Source organism: Xenopus laevis, chromosome 1L, assembly GCF_017654675.1.
Source record: "Xenopus laevis strain J_2021 chromosome 1L, Xenopus_laevis_v10.1, whole genome shotgun sequence".
Taxonomy (NCBI): Eukaryota; Metazoa; Chordata; class Amphibia; order Anura; family Pipidae; genus Xenopus; species Xenopus laevis.
The window spans coordinates 114,821,830-114,841,846 of record NC_054371.1 but is presented as its reverse complement, the minus strand read 5'-3'; the positions used below and the strand labels follow the sequence as shown (position 1 = coordinate 114,841,846).

Below are 20,017 nucleotides of genomic sequence, written 5' to 3'. Positions count from 1 at the left end.
TTATTAATTAGGATTTTGATGTTTTAATTTTAAAAATTGCACTCCAGCTTTCAGCACATAGCTATTCCTATGTATTATAATTAGGAGAGAAATCCCTAGTGGCTTTCCACACACAAGAGAACATTTCTATATGGTTGCTTCTGAATGACAACTGAGAATATTTTTTAAAGTGTAAATAGAGCTTGCCACAGTTGCAAGCCAGATGTCAATATTACCACTCTGTTCACATCTATATGATTTTTAGAGGCATATTTAGTGGTACAAAAAAGCCCTCTTGTGGACTGTGTTGAACTCTATATTACTTTGTAATAAATATTCCCATTGTCACAAGATGGTATGGGATACCTCACTGTAAACGATTGGTTGCCCTGTTTTTTTCATCACATGTAATCAGACTTTGATTCATGTGACATGTCCTGTACAGTCCTTATTCTACAGCAAGTGTGTCTCTATAAATTTGCTGCCTTTGGCTTTTGTGGAATAGGTCAGGAAACCATAGGTCCCCATGCTGTTTAATGTAGGTCACTATGATGTCCAATTATACAGCGAAATGTCATCCTACAATAAAATTAGTAACTAAAACTATAGTGCAGTGCTGTTTTCATGATGGATGGGCAATGCAAAGGAATAGATCCATCTTGCCCCTTTCCCATCCCTTAACTTTGCTGGAGGGTGCAGGTCGCACACAGTCCTTGCTGAATAGATCAGCAGCAATGCATCTCTTTCTTTCTTTCATTATAAGCTGTTTTGTTCCCTATTGGTATTAACTTTTCCAGATTTATTTCTGTATTTTTGGACTGTATACATAGGCTCCATAGATATACAGGTATGGGACCTGTTATCCAGAATGCTCGGGATCTGGGGTATTCCGGATAATGGATCTTTCTGTAATTTGGACCTTCATATCTCAAGTCTACTAGAAAATCATGTAAACATTAAATACACCCAATAGGCTGGTTTTGCTTCCAATAAGGATTAATTATATCTTGGTTTGGATCAAGTACAAGGTACTGATTTATTATTAGAGAAAAAGGAAATCATTTAAAAAAAAATTGAATTACTTGATTGTAATGGAGTTTATGGAAGGCAGCCTTTCCGTAATTCTGAGCTTTCTGGTTAATGGGTTTCTGGATAACAGATCCCATACCTGTATATTTGTAACTCTTTCCTGAATCCTACATTTTGCAAGATGAACAAAGTTATAGCACTGGAGCTACTGCTCCCCTTGAGGCTGCTAATCTAGGTTTGGGCTTTTGGACTCAATAAATACACCTATGCTTCACATTGTCTTATTTTCAGTTTCCTTATTGGTCCATTGTTTTCTTCCCAGGTGGGTTATGTTGGCTCTTTTTCTCATTTACAATGGCTTTGACTTCATATTCAGCTTCTCATGAAAATCGTCTGGATATGCTTGCTTGCCCCAAAGTGAATTTCAAGAAACATCAAAACAGGTCAGTAAGAGACAAGTTGTACCTGAGCAACATGATGTGCACAAGTGGAGTGATTTTGTTACAAGTGGGGTTTTTTTGTAGAGGAAGGTGAAGTTTTTATTCTCAGCAAGTCAATACTGAGTGTATATTTGCAGAACAGCCTTTAATCATATGTGGCTATATATACTGTGTGTATTATTATTTTATTATTAACATGTATTTATATAGCGCCAAAATATTGCGTAGCACTGTAGAGTAAATGTGATTATACAACTACATCACATGAATTACATATATAGAATATATGGAGTAACAAACATCACAGTCAATACAGGTACAAAGAGGTGAGGAAGGCCCTATGCATAGGCATACAGTCTAAAGGGAAGGGAGTAATACACAAGGTGTGGGAGTGGGCAAAATCGAAGTAAGTGGGTGAGAAATGTGGTACTGTATGTGGTGTTGCGTTTGGTAGTTAAGCAGAGTGAGGGTAGGCTTCTCGAAAGAAGTGCGTTTTCAGAGATTTTTTGAAAGCAGAAAGGTTGGGAGAAAGTCGGACAGACCGTGGGAGAGCATTCCAGAGGAGGGGTGCAGCCCTTCCAAAGTCTTGAATGCGAGCATGTGAGGAGGTAATGAGAGAAGAGTTGAGTAGCAGGTCAGTAGAGGAGCGTAGTAAGCGAGTGGGTGAGTATATAGAGATGAGTTCAGAGATGTAGGGTGGAGCAGAGTTGTGAAGTGCTTTGAAAGTCAGTGTCATTAATTTGAATTTGATTCTGAAAGGTAACGGAAGCCAGTGCAGGGATTGACAGAATGGCGAGGCAGAGGAGGAGCGGTTGCTGAGGTGTATGAGCCTCGCAGCAGTGTTCATTATGGACTGGAGAGGTGACAGTCTCTGGAGGGGGAGGCCAATTAAAAGAGAGTTGCAGTAGTCTAGACGCGATATGATGAGAGAGTGAATAAGAATTTTGGCAGCGTCTTGGGTGATAAATGATCGTATTTTGGATATGTTCCTTAGGTGGAAGTGACATGATTTAATAAGTGATTGGATACGAGGAGTGAATGACAGGGCAGAATCTAGGATAACCCCAAGGCACCGGGCCTGGGGAGAGGGGGTGATTGTGGAATTGTTAACTATGATGGATACTTCGGGGATGCTACTGGTGTTAATTGGAGGAAAGAGAACCATTTCAGTTTTAGAGAGGTTTAATTTAAGGTAGCGTTGCGACATCCAGGCAGAGATAGCGGACAGGCAGGAGGAGACGCGAGTTAGGAGTTCTGGGTTGAGATCAGGAGATGAGAGATAGATCTGAGTATCGTCAGCATAGAGGTGGTAGTGGAAACCATACGAATTTATTAATTTGCCAAGGGAGGAAGTATAGAGGGAGAATAGTAATGGTCCCAGGACAGAGCCTTGAGGAACTCCAACAGAAAGAGGTAGGGGAGAAGATGATACTCCATTGTAGGAGACACTGAAGGAACGATTGGTGATGTAAGAAGAGAACCAGAACAGGGCTGTGTCACGAAGGCCAAGCGACTGGAGGGACTGGAGGAGGAGAGGGTGATCTACAGTGTCAAATGCGGCTGAGAGGTCAAGCAGTATTAGTAGTGAGAAATGATTGTTGGCTTTAGCGGTTAAAAGGTCATTAGTTAGTCGAGTCAGGGCAGTTAGTCGAGTGTGTATATATACACTGTATGCTTAACGTTCCTATGGCTTTAAGCCCTACCCTTTTCCTTATCCTTAGTTACTAGGCAAAAGCCTATGGGGCAAATTTACTTACCTTCGAAGTTGCGCCAGCGTTGGCTTTGCCACACTTCGCCAGGGCGCTGCTAATTCACTAAAATCCGAAGTTGCGCTCAGGGAGGCACTACCGTTACTTTGTCAAGCAAAGCAAAGTTACGCTAGCGATGCCTAATTTGCATACGGCGCCAAGTTAAAGCACAATGGACGTTTATGTAGCAGCATATACATTACACTACACAAGCCTGGGAAACCTTCATGAGATAAAATAGAGTTGTTATTTTGCCTATAAATGTGCCCACTGTATAGTTTAGGTGCCATATGTTAGGATATGTAGGGGGGAAGGAGGGTACCCCCAAATAAATTTACGATCTTTTTCAGCCTATCACCCTTAAAAAAGTAAAAGACAACAGCTTTTTTTGGGACTTTTTTTGAAGCAAGCCCAATCTACTCTATTGCACTTCGCCTGGTCTGAGGTGGCGAAGGCAAGTCTGGCGCAAGAGGTAACATTCAGTAAAATGCGCAAGTTAGTGAATTAGTGTAGTTACGTCCCTTCGCCCTAGCGCAACTTTGCCTGGCGTAAGGGTGTGAAGTAGCTCTAGAGTAGGTCCATTTCGCTAGTGAATTTACGCCAGCAAAGTTATGAAATGACGCCACGCTGGCGTCCATGAGTTTTCACATGATATACCTTTTTGTCACTGAATTGAATCTGGCCCTTTATGTCAGTATTCCAAGGACATGATACTGTGTCAGTATTCCAAGGACATCATTGAATTCTGTCAATGTTGTCATCCATGTTCTGCATCCCAGCAAAACATAGGTCTTCATGAATGGAGATGGGTTTTTGCCATACAAGGTAGTTTGTACCTGTTAATGTGATGAAGTTTCCAGTTAAGTAGCATGAGTGATCTCAGCCTTACAGATTTGCTTGATCTTCAGTTATCTCACTGCCCATGTGTTTCTCATTCCACATTTTGTGAATTTGCTTTTGTTTACTATTCTTATCTCTTGCAGTTTAGCTAAATTAGCTAAATTTAGGCTGATTGCACACAGGTGGTTTTCACCTCTACTAGACTCTTCATAAACAGGAAAACACTACCACTTGTAGAAAAAGGTCAATTTTATGATATATATCATATAATTGATCTATTTTATGAATGTTTTATGTGTGGCAGAATGCTTTTAAAATGGTACAATTTAATCTGATTTCCCATGGCCTCCCATGGAAAATCAACATTTTGAATTGTTCAAATGATTGTAGTAATAATAATTTTTCACTAATTAAAAGGAAAATAAGCATTCCTTAGAAATGAAACTTGACATGACTTTCAATGGCATTTATAAATGGAGAGTGCAAGCTAGCATGTGTAATCTCCATGGAGACTGATAGCAACAGATGCTTATTTGGATTACATATGAGTGGAGAATAGATGATCATAAGGGATCCTTGTTTTATTTGCACAATAAGAAATTATGACACCAAGAGGTACATATGCACCATAGTTATGGGTGTTTTATTAAAATGCAATTGTGCATAGTACACACACTGTTAAGTGTGTGTCTTCTGTGAGTTCACCCCACAACACTTCAAGATCTCACAGAGGGTCCATACCTGCCCATAAGGAGATCAATACTAAATGCAATGAAAAATTGGTTGTGCTCAATTTTTTTGTATACAGTGCCTAAAGTATTGATCAGGGCCGGACTGGGGGGTCAGGGCCCATCGGGACTGACACATCAGGGCCCTGCCGCCGCCCCACCCAGTAGCAGACCCCCCGCCGCTCCCCACCATGTGGCAGGGCCCCCGCTACCCCAGTCGCCGGGCTCCCTCTGTCCCCCTCTCCCCCCTGCTGGTGCATACCTGCTTCGCTCGTATCGCACCTTCCGCATGCGATCAGGCGGGGGGAGAGGAGGTCAGAAGTGCCGCCTATTTCTAACGGGTCTGGGTCGGCAGGGCCCACCAGGTTTTTTCCCATTGTCCCGCCGGCCCAGTTCGATGCTGGTGTTGAACTACACTCCTGTGGTTATAGGCTCATTATGATACCTGAGACACATGCATTGCCTGCCGTCAACACATGGCAAGGGAAAAAAAGTGTCTTCTGTTGATACATACTGTACTTGTTCATATTAGGTAGGATCAATTATAAAGATAAACCATGAATCCTTTGATAGTTCTCTATAACTACATTTCCTTTTGACATTTGTTACTCACCTTCTGCTTTTGTCATTTAAAATCATGCATTTTGTTGTTTTATTCCTCCTCACATAATTCAGTTCTAAACATATTAGGCGTTCCGGTTGGTTACATAAATACCAGAAGATTGACAGCTACTGTTATTATTTAAAGCTTGCAGTGCATTTTTCCTTATTACGTGCCATTTAATTATAGTTTATTAATCACAGATCCCCTGCAGTGTACAATAAGGCTGAAATTATAGGTGACCCTGGATAACAAGCTTTAAATGTCAGAATACTGACAGAGAACCCTTAATTACAATGTGCTTCTTTCGTTTCCATAACATGCCACATACCTTGCTCACTGTACTAGTTTCCTGTCAGCTACAGCAGCATTGTAGCAATAATGTAACATGTTCCATTTGTTATAACAATGGCCCTGCTTGTTCATTAGGGCTTAAGCGTGTGTTTTGAAGTCACATTGTGTCATTTTCAATATTTCACATCCACTTAAATATAAAGTAAATTTACTCTAAACTTTTGAACTATGTATTAATATAATTTGAGGAACCTGTTGATTTGTAATTATCGAATATGCTATGAAAAGTCATGTAGTGCAGTTAACCCTACCTTCATAGCAAATGAAGAGATTAGCTGTGATAAATGTGCACTACTGCTGGTGAAATATCCCCCAAAAATAATAATAAATAATATTTTTTTAATAATAAAAAAGATAATTGAAATCGCTCCTGTCACAACCTACAGGTCGCTTTGTCGACTTCATGATGCAAAGGTTTTACCTCTGGCGGTTTCAATTATTGCTGGTGGAGAAGCATTTTTGTGAGATTTGTCACCATCAGTAGTGCAAATTTATCACAGGTGACAAATCTCCTCGTTGGCCATGGCCTTAAATTTTATTGGCACTTTTAGGACAATGGCACATAAGGAGATTTGGAACTTGTAGGATGATAATTCTCCTCACTAATTTGTGAATCACTATGTTAAAAAGTAGGGATGCACTGAATCCAGAATTCGGTTCGGGATTCGGCCTTTTTCAGCAGGATTCGGATTCGGCCGAATCCTTGTGCCTGGCCGAACCGAATCCGAATACTAATTTGCATATGTAAATTAGGGGCAGGTAGGGAAATCACGTGACTTTTTGTCACAAAATAAGAATTTTTTCCACTTTTTCCTTTTCTGCCCCTAATTTGCATATGAAAATTAGGATTCGGTTTGGTATTCGGCCGAATCTTTCACCAAGGATTCGGGGATTCGGCCGAATCCCAAAAAGTGGATTCGGCGCATCCCTATTAAAAAGGTAAATGCCCAAGAACAAGAGAATGTGAGCAATATGTCAAAGAGTGGAAGTTTCAAAGATTTACACTGGATGTTTTGTCATCCTCTGTAAATCTGTGCTACAGCAGGTGACATAGCGTCCGGCATTTCCTGCCCACCAGCATGTAAATCTATGTAAATTGGTGGAAAACATATACAAGCAACATGTATATTTTCTCACCAGCTATTCGCACTAGTTCCTATATGTAAAAACACACAGGTGGCCATCTACTTTTTGGATTTGAATTAGGTTTACGGGTCATAGGGAGTGAGATTTAAATAAGAATAAATTCTTTAGGTGCATTTTAATCCGCAGCATCCCCGGAATGCTAAGGGTACTAGTGCATGGGGTAATTCCGAGTGTTTTGTCAACCAGGTCTTTTCTAGTCCCATGGAAGGATGAGCTACAAAACCCTTGGAAATAAATAGATGCTACTTAAACTGGCCACATTTGATATAATGAAACCTTTCTGTAGCTAGTCTAAATTGCATCAATACATTTCTTCATGTATCATTGCCATAGGGAATGTCATTGGATAGTGGGAGCTGTAATTCTGCTGGAAAGCATCAGGTTGTCTGTCCATGTTAAATTATACATAGAACAGAATTGTCACACAGTCGAAAAATGTTGAAACACATTTCTATGCAGAGTCCCTGGTGGTCTAGTGGTTAGGATTCGGCGCTCTCACCGCCGCGGCCCGGGTTCGATTCCCGGTCAGGGAACATGCTTTTATATTTTCAACTAATTCTGCCTGCTACGGATATTTACTTAAAAGTTAGGTGCCACTATAATAATACTTGAAAAAGTTATTGCTTTGTATAGATATCCAACCTTTAGGCTCAGATGAGTGGAAAGAAAGATCTTATTGCTGTTATGAATACGCCTTTATCTGTAAATATTAGACTACTAAAGGAGCTTGGACAACAGCAAAAAAGTCTTATTTAACATAATTTACAATTGTATACATTTAAATACAAACAATAAAATCAATCAAGGAAAAATCTGTAAAGTTAAAGAAGTGCGTTGGCCGGGAATCAAACCCGGGTCAACTGCTTGGAAGGCAGCTATGCTCACCACTATACCACCAACGCATATGTACAGAAAAAAAACCAGGAGTTAAAGCTGTCTTCTTCCAGCTGCTGTGTAGAACGCATGAATACATTAGTAACCATATCCTGAGCATTCCAGCTACATTACAAAGACATTACACAAAAAGGCAAAATCAGATCTTATTTCAAAGGGTGTTTTCAGTTGGAAAACCAAACTGCTTGAGTTAAGCCTGCATGAAATTCCTGTAGGCAAGAACTGATCTATATAGATCTATATAGCACGTATGTGTTACCACTTTTCCAAATCATTCCTTCTAGCTGAAAGCTCAATAGCTAATGTTAAATTGGAATTTAATTTATTTTCCTTAATCTTTGAATTCTGGGAAGTGCTTCTAGTTCTCCCCTCTCACCATTTCTCCGTCTCTCTTGTGCCTTTCACCTTTTGTCCCCGCCCCTCTATTTTCCTCACAGTCTAAATTGGTCTCTTGTGATATGCTTCTCCCTTCCTATTTTGCTCCCTAAAGCGTCTATTTTTCTGTAGTCTTCCCCTCTTAATTTTTAATTTGTTTTCTCAGTTCACATTTGTTTCACATAATGTGTCTCCTCCCCCAGGTCAGACTGAGCACAGAGCAATGCAGTAGATAAAGACAGATAGCAGAGCATAGCAATCATGCAGTGAGTTAAAAAGAACAAATCATACAGCAGCAACCAGTCAGAATCAGATTTATCCCATGAAATTAAGCTTATTACAAGGTGTATATATATGAATAATGAAAAGAACCACACTACACAGGACTTGTGATTGAAAAAATAAATATTCTGTTTATTCCTTCAATGTTTCAGCATCTTACTCAAGCCGTCTTCAGGAAGTAAGAAGCCGAAACGTTGAAGGAATAAATGGAATATATTTTTTTTACATCACAAGTCCTGTGTAGTGCGGTTCTTTTCATGGTATATTTTTTTTAACCACCACCTAGGCATTAACTAACAATGTATATGTATATATATAATAAAGTTGAAGTGTCTCTGCGTCCAGTCCCTGTGTCCGTGGGATTGCGCTACTGCGCATGTGCCCCACGGACCGTCGTTACATACAATCCTATCTGTTGCTATTACTCAGCCGCTTCCCTGGCGTCCCCACCCTCAGTGGGCGGAGCTTCAGCGTAACTCCTCCCGCATACTGCGGCCTCCTCGCCTGCTGACGTGTGCGCGCCGCACTGGCCCCTGAGCGAGTGAGTGGACGGGAGCGTGCCGTGTCTCCCGGGTGGACGTTCGAGTTATAACCCGGAGACGGCCGAGAGGGCTCGGCCGGACCAACCTCGCGTTCCCTCGGGCTGGAATGTGATGAGTGTAGGGGGAGCGGCGATAGGGGCAGCTATGAGCGGGAGAAAGAAGAAGAGGAGACTGGTGCCAGCGCTGCCGCAATAGGTCTGTGTTTGTGCTGCGCCCGACAACAAATCCCCCGGTGTGTGTCTGGCGCTGCTCCTGGCTGTGCTGCTTCTCCTGCCGCCCGTGTCCGTCTGTACCTTGTGTGAGGCCGGCGGCCCCCGCAGGAGGTGGGACACTCCTTCACTGCTCACAGGTAAGTACCGGCATCTGCCTGAGCGCAGCGTCATGTGATCAATGGACCTGGGAGCCTCAGTCCCACACTCACAGCAGACTAATAAGTGTCTGGGGTCCCACAGGCAGCACTCGGGCTTATCCTATCCTATATAATCCTATCCTATATAATAAAGTTGAAGTGTCTCTGCGTCCAGTCCCTGTGTCCGTGGGATTGCGCTACTGCGCATGTGCCCCACGGACCGCCGTTACATATGTTCTAGCGCCCGTTAATTTAACAGGCTTAATGTCTAGTATATATTGTATATAAATTCACTTATGAACTTATGATTACAAGATGAAAAATCCACAGTACATTAAAGCAATGAAGAGAGCAGAAAGTCATATCTGGATAAAAATAAGCTGCTCATTACTAGTCTTACTAGTCAAATCTTTACTTCTTCCCAGATAATTATGAGCTCGTAGAAGTAGAAGTCTCTCACTTCCTGTCCCTGGGCTGAATGATCATATATGGAGAGCTCAATGCCAGAACAAACAGACAGAAAGACTACCTGACCTCTGAGAAAAATACTTACATACTTGGATCTGCAAATTGCTTCCAGGAATCATTACAGACCCAAAGAAACAGTTATGACAGCACAGTAAACAGGGAGAAAACAGTTACCTATATGGCGGCACCAAAAATGACTCACTAGGGAGATTTTCATTTAACTCCTTTATAGGTAGCAATGTGGTAGGTAGACTATGTCATTACAGACATGGACCCAGCAATCATCAACACCTTTACACCAGAAACCAACCTGTCAGACCATAATCAAATACTGCTATATGTTAAATCTAGCAACAAACAACCTGTACAACCCCATCAGCATGGCCTCTACAACCTCTCATTCTTTAAATGGTCCCAACACTCTACTGTAAAGTACTAGGAGGCCACCACCAGATCTGATGTGAACCAACTGCTGAAAGTTTCTAAAACAACACATAGGAGAGAACCTCCACAAAGGTTGAAACAAGCATCAAAGGACCTCAACAACATACACACCATGGAACAACTATCTGACCTGCTGCAAGATCTACTAAAAGAAACAAGCCTATAAAAAGCCCAATAAATAGGTTGACAGTGAGTGCAAGGTAATAAAAACAGTCAAAAGCACAATAAGACAAATAATCTACAGCTAAAGGCACCCTATGACATACAGAAACAACACAAACATTCTTAGAAATTAAAAACACTATATTTCCTACAATCTCCAACAACTGGAGGATCTCCTACAAGATAACTCATTCTGGGAGATATAGAACCACATGGCGCCCAAGCACATCATTGGCAAATCATAAATAGACAAAGCAATCAATGATTTCCAAACCCATCTGGACACACCTATGACACCCCAAGAAATAGCAGGAAAAAAAAAAAAGACTTACAATGTAAAAAGCCTGTACAATGTACATATGACTGTAGATATGACTGTTTTCAATTATCATTCTTTTAGAGATGATTAAATACATTCCCGCAAGAACACATGCTGCAATAGCAAAACAATTCAACCTAGTCCTGAGCGTTTACTACTTCCCTCAGGTATGGAACCAAGGCCTCATAACATCCATCTACAAAAGTGAGGACTGGTATGATTCAGCCAATTACAGAAGAGTCTGTATGGGCAACATACTGGGCGATACTCAAAAGTATTCTAAATAGATAAAGCCTCACCTTCCTAACAAACCACAATGTCCTCAGCCAAAGCCAATCAGGGTTCAGGCCAAACATTTATCATCAGGGACTTTAAAGGGGCTTTAAAAGGCTTTCAACTTAGTTTGATACCAAGGCATATTTCTGAGCCTACTGGAGAGAGGGTTGGGAAAGAAGACACATAGGGGGAATTCACAAAAGTGGAGATAGCCCATTTTTGGAGTAAAAGTGGTGGTAAACTGGAGTAAAATACTTTCTCCATATTCACAAACAGAAATCCGCCTAAATTCCGACTCAACCGCCACTTTTCATATTTTAGTGAAAGGAAGACAGTTTACAGACACTTTTATGAATTTGTCTTTCAAACAACATAAAAATGGCGCAAAAACTACATTTTCTCCCGACATTTTAAAAATGGAGGAAAGCTCAGTATAACTCTAGTCTCTTCCCTATGTGTCCGATCAATTCTAAGATAACATGCTCTTCTTTGGTTCTCCCAAACTTCATTTTACACCTCTTGTAGGTGCCCCATTGGGGAGTTATTAGCATATTAATGGGGATTAGCATTTTATAGTCAGGGCACAAGTTTGTGTCTAACCCTATAGGTGTAAAAGCCTCATTAACAAAACAAGTAAAACACTGATTAAACAAAAAAATGTATTTTATACAATTTGATATGTAAAATGTTTTTAACTCACACTTGCATTATTTTACTAATTTTCGCTTAATGAATGAGGCATTATTGGCAATTTCAGTGAATATATTATCTAAAGGAAAAGTAAAGCATCCCAGCCATTTTTTTAGTTTTAGACACTTGACCTAAGATAATAAAACATATTTCTGATATAAATTCCTATTGTGCAAAATTTCTTGTATTTAGACCCTTATATCTTGTTACAGAATTGGAATTACACAAATATGTAGGCAGATTTAGAAAGCCCAGGTTATCCTGAAAAAAGTATGTATAATTTTCCTAGGTAAAATAAACCTCCTTCCCCAAAAATTAGACTGGCAGGTGTAGTAAGAACTAAAGACAAATTCAGAAAAAAATGTCTTTAAAATGTCCGGCAAAAGACTAAGTGTCTATTATGTTATCTAATTACTGTATTTAAAGAGACATGGGGCTGGTGAATACTTTGTACAGCGATGCATAGTATGTTGGCGCTCTATAAATACATGCTTATAATAATTAATAATAATAAACTGTGATTACACATAAAAAGCACAAAAATGTGTTGAAACTTTCATAAACTACCAAATTTTGCAAAATTAACATGGTAATTAAGGGGTGTGGCTGCAAAAAATAGGTGTGGTCAAAAAAAATCCGCTGTGCTACACGCGGCAAATCTTTTTGTCCCTCTTTCTATTTCCAAAATGTTGGGAGGTATGAACCTGCACCTGGGCCAACGCAGTGACCCCAGGTGCACACAGAAGAGTGCTGATTCAAGTGTAGAGGCTGATTTAGAGGCAGATAAATGCAGACCGAAAATCAGCCCACTGTGGTCATAGCCTTAAAGTAACCTATACAGAAAATCCAGAGGCAAAGGCTAATTTGTATTAATACTGGCTTTATAAGTACCAAGAAATCAAATTGCATTCTGTGCTATCAAGGTACCCCTCTCCCCCACCCCAGTTCAGTCTTCCCACAGAACATCCATATATGATCTCACTTTCTCTTGACATGTGGATAGTTGTATGGGTGCACCAGAACCAAAATACAGTGTTGGAACAGGTGTCAGAGCGGTGGCATGATGAACTTGCATCCCATCAGGTATAGGAGATAAGATTATGTTCCTTACCATCTAACACTAATTTGAAGAAATTTTGCTAGCACTAATTTCAGTTAGAAAATGTGATCTACAGTTCTACAGAAGGTTTCAGATTCAGAACTCCTACTAATGCATACCCCATTGGAAAACAGACAATTAAAGTGATAATAACACAGTTTGGCTGCTGCACGATCCCAAAGGCAAGACCTAGAAACAGTCTGATTTTCTGCATTACAGCCCCCAAAATTTTGCAACTATAATCAAAGTACTAACCTAAGGTAATCAGGTCCTGGGAACAACCCATCATAAATTCAAAATATGTGTTTAAAACTGTCAGTATCACTTTAACCCTACTTAAAATAAAGCATATTTTAAAACCTTTTGTTATATCATATTACCTTCTTTGGTTCCAAGGTTCTGCCTTTTATACAGAAGACATATTTCATTGCATCTGACTAGTATTGTTCTTATATCTGTGGAGATGGAATTTCTTAGATTAAAAAAAAAAATCTATATCTACTCTGAGCAGAATAATATTACCAGACAAAGGTTCTGACATTCAATTTCTCTACTGCATCTTTTCAACGAAGAAGAAGGATGGCCTTAATCATTCAGAAATTGATTTCAGTGAACAGAAATCATGTTCTGCCAGCAGATTCAAGAACTGCTTTTCCCAAAGCATATCTTGGCAGCACAGATACAAAAGGGATACATTAGCAGTTCTTGTTCAGTTTTTTTGTCATCCTGCTTCCTAGGTGGTAGGCCATTCACACCTATATCTACTGTCCCTCTTCTATTTAGGAGGTAAGTAGTTCATTCATAGCTATATCCTGTATGTCTTCTCAGCTACTGAAAATATTCAATGTGATCAATGATGCCACCTTAGGTACCCTGCAGTTACTTGCCAAAATCCTCAGTATTAAGTGAAGGGCTAAAATGTTGGAATGTGGATATATCATCTAAACAGGGTCTGTTAGCCCTCCCCTTCTTGGACAATTCTCTCATAATGGATTCTACTAAACTAGACTTCATTATCTCCAAAATCAGTGGAGGGATTGGAAAAGCAATTTTCTCCCACACAAAAACGGCCTCTCACTTCACCTACAGTGAGGAATCCTGAATCACTTCACCTACAGACAATCAACAGGAATCCTGAAGCCAGAGCAACCTCTCTGGCTTCTACTCGCCAGGGTTCACAACCTAGTAACCCATGTATACGAGTTAAGTTTCCCAGAACTGGATCTAAAAAATGTAATCGATTCTTCCATATTCCAACCTATACAATGGAATCCCTGAACTCATTGGGGATAAAGGCAATTTCTTCACATCAATCAACCTTAGGGATGCTTATTTACACATCCCCATGCACCTTCAACCAGGGCCGGAACTAGGGGTAGGCAGGGTAAGCCCCTGCCTAGGGCACAATCATTGGGGGGTGCACTAAGGAGAAAAAAAATTGTATATATACAGGTACTTCCATTGGGTCTAGCCATGGCCCCAAGAGTTTTCACAAATGTAATAGCAGGTCTGGTAGCTTACATGAGACAACAGCACCTTACAATAATACCCTACCTGGATAAACATCTTCTCTAAATCCCATCCAGCACAGATATTTTTTGGAGCACAGAGACCCACTACCTGTGCGGAGTTGAGGGCAGAGTACAGTAACGGAACTAGGTGGGACGGGGGCGGGCCCGCCCCCGCCCCCCACCCTCGTCCATGTGATTTTTCTCTGCGGCTGCAGTCGAATCCATCCGGCTGCAGCGCGTGCGATCTGCCGGGGGGGCCCTGCGGGGGTGCGGGCCCTGGCCCAGTTGCACCCCCTGCTCCCCCGGTAGTTACACCCCTGGCAGTGTAGGCATCACACCACCTGCCCTCTAACTTGTCCATTATTAGGATGTGCATCTTAGGGAGCATCAGGAGATGCAGCTGCTTCCTGCAACAAGCATCCTGCAACAAGAACTGTCAACTATCTATACTTTTGCAAAAACAACTATTGATTTTTCCAGATATCAGTAACCTCATTCAGGAAATTCAAGACATTCACCCTTACTGGTGTACCCCAGTACCACTGTGGGACTTCAGTCTTGTCCTTAAAGCTCTGTAAAAGTAGCCAGAGAGTGTGTAGGGGGAGACGTGAAACCAAAATCTGTGGCTGTGCTACTCTACAGTTTAGTCACAAGTACAACAAAAAGGCTTCCTTATTCTTAAGGGTCTGGCCACACGGGCAGATCCAGGAGATTAGTCGCCAGGCGACAAATCTCCTCTTCTTCACAGTGACTAATCTCCCCGATCTGCCTTTCCCTGCCTTCTGCCGGCTAAAATGTAAATCTCCTGGGGGCAGGCACACGGATAGCTTTGTTTTCCGAAGTCACCCGAAGTTTCCTCATGAGGCAATTACGGGCGACTACGGATAACTAAGTGCCTGCCCCCAGGCGATTTAAATTTTTACGTGTAAAATTAGAGGTCATCACAGTAAAATTCCACCACTCTCTATTCATTCCTATGGTATTTTTTTATATTTATCAACTGATGAACTCTAAGGCTAATGCCACAAGCATTGCGTCTGGCCAGGTGCTGGCACACAAAGTGGATTTCAGAGATAAAATGCGTACCTGCGCAATTTGACACTGAGATGACATCCACTTGTGAGCTTGCACCCAGGTCGACGGGGTCAGGGAGCATGAACGGCACCACTAAGGGCAGACATGCCTTATGTGAACTTGACATCCTGGCCTAGCATACATTGGCTATAAACTCTTGCTTCTTGAACCATCATGGGAAGTATTGGCACTGACTACCCATAAGTCTTTAAGCACTTCTATCTTTACAGGCCTCATAGGACCAGGAAGTTGCCTAGGCATAGAGGCGGGGCAGACAATTACTTTCACTTTCCATTCAGCACTTCCTAGATGTCACTGCTCTCCACACATTCCCCTGTTCTCTTCACCATTTGATTGTGTAGCCATGCATGGGGATGGACATTGGGTCCCCCATTCTGGTGCACAAACAAGATTCTCAGATGATGCGAGGCTTGCCTCAATAACAGTGTCCACAAAATGGCTCCCGCCTGCTTGCAATAATTAGGAATTTCCAGGAAACAAGAATTCAAATAATTTATACAGTGTAATTAAAGTTCATTTTGCTTTACTAATGTGATAAAATAGGATTTTGAATATTTTTTTGGGTGACGGGTCCCCTTTAAAGAAAGTAAAAATTGGATTTTATTTTTTTGCCTTTACATGCCCTTTAAATTATTCCACAATGCCTCCAGGGATGCAATACTATTGGTAGCGTGACAGACCACCTACTAAGGTGGCAAAATATTTGCTGATCTCACTCCCACAATTATACAAAAACAGAGGCTAATACTCACTGATGACCCCTCACAAAGTCTTTGTGGTATATTTTTTCAAAGAGTGAAGTTAATAGTGAAGTTCCGCCACTAGAGTGAAATGCCGACACTCCCCATTCATTTCTATGGGATTTTTAAAGGCGTATTCATCAAAGGGTGAACTTTCACTTTCACCCATTGATAAATACGCCTTTCAAAATCCCATAGAAATGAATTGAGAGCTTGTACCCCCAAAACTACACTCCCCAACCTAATCAACCAAATGGAACTCTACTCCAATATATGGGACACTTGGATACTAAACGGTCTCTCCTTTTCTTACATTGGGTAGGACTCAAAACAATGCCCTGAAGGTATATGTACAAGTATAGCACTCCATTTCATATGTTAGAGGGCATAATATCTCTTAAGTTTCCCTCCCTCTGTCCCTCTGTTTTACCCTTCCCTACCACCAGCCTTTTTTCTTTTATATAGATGCTGTGTAATTAAGCGTACTTGAATGTATAGTCATTATTTGATACACAGAAATTACAAAAATGGTTTAAAAAAAAAATCCAACAAGTCTAAAGGTGGACATAGACGTAACAATTACGATCTTTCTTGGAAAAGATTTTTCCAAGAAAGATTGTTAGTTTCAATAAACACACGTGGAGCTGAATTGTCAGACATACAGGTAGAAACAATAGAAGTCTACCTATATCTGACGATTCAGCACTAACAGTGGGCGATGTTTGCGTGCCTGATCAAAATTTTCCATCCAGCCTGATCGACATACACGCCCCACCATACATGCACCTAATATCGTACGAAAATTTGTTTTGTGCGATATTATCTGTACATCTTTGGCCACCTTTAGTCTGTCTTTCTTGAAGTAGGAGGTAACATTTACCTCTTCTGTAAATTTCTAACCCTACTGTGTTGCTTGATGTGCATGTTCTCTTTTGGGCTGCCTGGCTAAACAAGACATCACAAGATCAAAGAGCTCAAACGTCTGAAAGGTGCAGAAGAAATTTCTTTATTTTATCTATGCTTTTCTATTTGACAAAAAATCTGACAGAAGGGTTGTAGGAATATGCTTAAAATCATGGTTCTTATGTTTTCACTGATAAATCCTTACATTACATGGTTAATTGCTTGTAACTGCAATTGCAAGGTTCAGTTAAACTACAGGCTGTAGAACAAAACCCATTGCTCAAGATTATCTGTACAACTTGTAGAAACTGCATACCGTTACTGAAATATATGTAACTTCAGCTGTTGCACTTTAGTTATTTCTGTAACTTTGACATCTTGCTTCCCCCACCCTATGTAACTTGTTTGCTTCTTCTAAATGTAACACATGCTCTATTTCTGTGATTCTGCAAACTGTGATGTATGTTTGTCTCTCTCTCTCCTTATATGCTGTTGAAGGGGGGGGGGCTATAGGGAGTGTGCAAAGAGTATTAGAACGAGATTTACATGAAAAGTTTTGCATCATATCTTGTGTGGTGTACTGCTTGTCTCCCGGAGATCTCTGGATCCTAAGTGAGGGGCTCCAAGGGCGTGGCAGGTGGAAGGGCGGTCAAGGACCGAAACCCAACAAGGGTGGTACAGAATAAAAATGCTGAACATGCAACATTAAAAACCTTTGGAGCAGGCACTCAATGAAGGCATTCTTCCACCAGGCAGATAAATTCAAAGTGAAGAGTTTATTGTGTCCACAGTCTTACGCGTTTCGTGATAAACACTTAATCATAGCCTATGATTAAGTGTTTATCACAAAACGCGTAAGGCTGTGGATACTATAAACTCTTCACTTTGAATTTATCTGCCTGGTGGAGGATTGCTTTCATTGAGCACCTGCTCCAAAGGTTTTTTTCGGTTTGTCTGCTCCCCGTGCTGGGGGATCAGGGCGGTGCACTTGCGCCTCTTCCCTTGTGTGGTGAGTTATCAATTTCTACTTGCAGACCCTAAACTACATTATTATTGAACATGCAACATTACCTATTTGCTTAAAAGCTAACTGTAACTTTTTCTTTGTAGTTCCTAAGATAGAGCATCCTGAGTACCAGCATGATTCACATGTTGTGAGACCAGTACCATCGTCTGCCCTTCATACACAGGCAACAGATTGAGTTTGCCAGCTTGCTAAACCCAGCCCTCGCAGGATAATATCTGATGTGTATGACCCATATAGAACCACACCTGCTTCAAAACATGCAGAAGCTTCACCCCATATCCAGGAGCTCTGTACCCCTCCAGCCCGCAGACAGCGCTCAAAAAAGATGTGACTTCTTAAAAAATCTTTACCTACTATATATCCATTAATTGTCAGAATTACCTTGATTCTCAGTTAAATGCACTTCTGCAGCATAACCTGTGTGATTTGAAGAACATTTGACAGATAAATGACAAATATGTAATATGTGATATGTAATATGTGAATACAAGTGTACAAAATTTGAGAAAATACAACAAATGTGATATACCTTCTGTAAAATCCTCTCTTGCCATAGGAAATCTAACCACTGTTCATTTACTGTATAAAAAAAACTTCAGCAATAACAGGTAAGGTGAGAAGGTATTTACAAATTACATTGCGCAATCCCACCAAATTAAGTGTTTTGGGGGGTATACACCAGAAATGTTATATGCTTCTCTATACAGGTATGGGACCTGTTATCAAGAATGCTCGGGACCTCGGGTTTTCCGGATAATGGATCTTTCTGTAACTTGGATCTTCATACCTTAATTCTACTAGAAAGTCATGTAAACATTAAATAAACTCAATAGGCTGTTCTTGCTTCCAATAAGGATCAAGTTTTTTTCCTAAAGAGAAAAAGCATAGCTGTACTGTATTTGAAATAGTGATACCTTTCACAACTATTTCAGTGACATAGCACCAACCAAAGTAAGCATACCATCCACAGCAAAAGAACCTCGATCTCTGGTTGTTAGTGAACTAGAACTCACGCACCAGATAAAAGTTGTAGTGTGATATATGTCCAGGAACACACAACTAACTACACCATATATTGTATGTACGTACATACAACATGCACCATTTTGTACCTGTAATTCTTCCAATTAATTTACTTAGGCAAAACCCTTTAACTTTCATTTTTTCTCTTCCCAAATGTTCCTCATTTTTTTTCCTTTTTCCAAAGCCCCCTTCCCTGGACTTTTTCATGTCACCTTTTATGCAATTGTCTTACATTTTCTTGCATCTTTTTTTATTTTAAGCATTCTGAATTGCCCTTTTTTGTTTGCCTTTCTTTTCTGCTCTTAGCCTTGCCCTCTGCTTACATTTAAAATTTAGGCTTATGGCACACAGGGTGTATTCTCTGCCAGTGCTTGTCTGCGGGCATTAATGACACCAACATGGTAGAGGAGCAGTGATGCTTGAAGGTTATGGGGGAGAGGTGTATCTGCTTGTCACCATCTTGCATTGCTGTTCCTGCTAGTTGCCTCCCCCTGCTCGCATCATTATCACCCCATTATTACTTTACTGTTTAGAGATTGGGAACAAGGGGGCTTTCCTTGGGCACAACTTACATTTGGGCTGGCACTGCTCCCTGGTAGGGATGTCGCGGACTGTTCGCCGGCGAACTTGTTCACGCGAACATCGGGTGTTCGCGCTCGCCGAATGTTCGCGAACGTCGCGCGACGTTCGCCATTTTGGGTTCGCCTTACCTGGCGCTTTTTTTTGCCCTCTCACCCCAGACCAGCAGATACATGGCAGCCAATCAGGAAGCTCTCCCTCCTGGACCACCCCCACACCCCCTGGACCACTCCCCTTCCATATATAAACTGAAGCCCTGCAGCGTTTTTTCATTCTGCCTGTGTGTGCTTGGAAGAGCTAGTGTAGGGAGAGAGCTGTTAGTGATTTCACTGATTTGAGGGACAGTTGATAGTAAGTTTGATGGCTAGTAATCT

The 20,017-nt window shown here is 41.0% G+C and overlaps 1 long non-coding RNA gene and 2 other non-coding genes across 3 annotated transcripts; 2 read left to right on the top strand and 1 right to left on the bottom strand.

The window, feature by feature from the left end:
* The first annotated feature begins 1,329 nt into the window (after positions 1–1,329).
* Positions 1,330–18,569, top strand: LOC121401337. The gene is made up of 2 exons (XR_005966170.1): positions 1,330–1,451; positions 18,125–18,569. It is a non-coding gene; the product is annotated as an uncharacterized LOC121401337 (long non-coding RNA).
* On the top strand, positions 7,327–7,398 carry trnae-cuc. The gene has a single exon. It is a non-coding gene; the product is annotated as a tRNA-Glu (tRNA).
* trnag-ucc lies at positions 7,696–7,767 on the bottom strand. The gene has a single exon. It is a non-coding gene; the product is annotated as a tRNA-Gly (tRNA).
* Positions 18,570–20,017: the final 1,448 nt, after the last annotated feature.